Below are 1733 nucleotides of genomic sequence, written 5' to 3' on the forward strand. Positions count from 1 at the left end.
AACACAAAAAAAGTAGTAAAAAGATATTTAGCCAGTTGTGCTACACATTTTCTAGATAAAAGGATAAGTAGCATATTGTTTTTAAACAGGTGCATGCTTTTCTCCTCCGACAATACAACAGCTGATTCAAAAACGGGGACTCGGGTAGAACACTCATTATAACACTCTCTTATATTATTTTTATTATCTCTCATGCTTCCTTCCTCAGCTGAAAGAGGCTATTGAGAAGGGGAGGATACTCTTCTGTTTGTCTACTACCTAATTGACACTCTCCTCGAACACTCGACTACTCATCGAAGAAGTCACGCGCTGACTGACAGATTGACTTCAATAGAGATCATGTCCAAATCGACCAGAATAGTATAGTGACATCAGAGAGAGGGGGGAGGGGAGAACCAGAAAAAAAGAGAGGGTGGGAGAGAGAGTTTGAGAGAGAATGAGCGAGAGAGAACCAGAAAAAGAGAGGGGAGGAGAGAGAGTTGAGAGAGAAGGAGAGAGAGAACCAGAAAGAGAGGGGGGGGAGAGAGTTGAGAGAGAAGGAGAGAGAGAGAGAGAGAGAGAGAGAGAGAGAGAGAGAGAACCAGAAAAAGAGGGGGGGAGAGTTGAGAGAGAAGGAGAGAGAGAGAGAGAACCAGAAAGAGAGGGAGGAGAGATTGTGGGAGCCATGTCTTAAAGCCACTTTTCATCCCAGCGCCTTTGTTATTGTTTTGTAGATGAAAAGAGGAGGAGCTCTTGGCAGCGTGGCCCAAAACAATGTGCAGTGCATATTCTGATGTCCTATCACGCCTTCAATGATGTCAGAGGAGAAAGAAAACAGTGTTCATTGTTTACAGCAAATGATTTCTTGTTGTAATATCCCTAACGGATGTGGCAGTTTCACCAATGAAGGATTCCAGCTTTTAGCCATGAAAACCAGTAACTCTCTTAAAATTGTTTATTATAACTATAGATGTTCTTCTGGGTGTTTTCATGAGAGTTTGCAATGATAATGGTCATTGGTAACATATGAATAAAAACAGCTAAACAGATATTTCATTTCAGTGCTGGCTGTTCTGTTGACACAAGACACCACGGTTATTCTTCACAAGGTATACAGGATCTTATGGAGAGCAGAATTGAACACAAGCCAGGCTTGTGACCTGCATCAAAACGTGTGGGCCTTTAGTCAAGGCTCCAGCGAGAATTGAACTCACGACCCCTGGTTTACAAGACCAGTGCTCTAACCACTGAGCTATGGCGCCTTACCTGCTCATGCTGTGAGACGATTGGTGATTTACATATCACATCTAGCCAATTCACAGCCAGACAGAAGGCCACACCTCATGCCACTCACTCTACAAATAGTCTGGGTAGCCATGATTAGCTGTTCAGGAGTCTTATGGCTTGGGGGTAGAAGCTGTTAAGAAGCCTTTTGGACCTAGACTTGGCGCTCCGGTACCGCCTGCCGTGCGGTAGCAGAGAGAACAGTCCATGACTAGGGTGGCTGGAGTCTTTGACAATTTTTAGGGCCTTCCTCTGACACCGCCTGGTATAGAGGTCCTGAATGGCAGGAAGCTTGGCCCCAGTGATGTACTGGGCCGTACACACTACCCTCTGTAGTGCCTTGCGGTCCAGAGGCCGACCAGTTGCCATACCAGGTGGTGATGCAACCAGTCAGGATGCTCTTGATGGTGCAGCTGTATAACCTTTTGAGGATCTGAGGACCCATGCCAAATCTTTTCAGTCTCCTGAGG

General features: G+C 45.5%; 1 non-coding gene across 1 annotated transcript; it reads right to left on the minus strand.

Moving 5' to 3' along the window:
- Window positions 1–1168: 1168 nt before the first annotated feature.
- trnat-ugu lies at window positions 1169–1241 on the minus strand. Its single transcript has one exon. It is a non-coding gene; the product is annotated as a tRNA-Thr (tRNA).
- Window positions 1242–1733: the final 492 nt, after the last annotated feature.

This window comes from Coregonus clupeaformis, chromosome 39 (genome assembly GCF_020615455.1).
Source record: "Coregonus clupeaformis isolate EN_2021a chromosome 39, ASM2061545v1, whole genome shotgun sequence".
In the NCBI taxonomy this organism is placed as follows: Eukaryota; Metazoa; Chordata; class Actinopteri; order Salmoniformes; family Salmonidae; genus Coregonus; species Coregonus clupeaformis.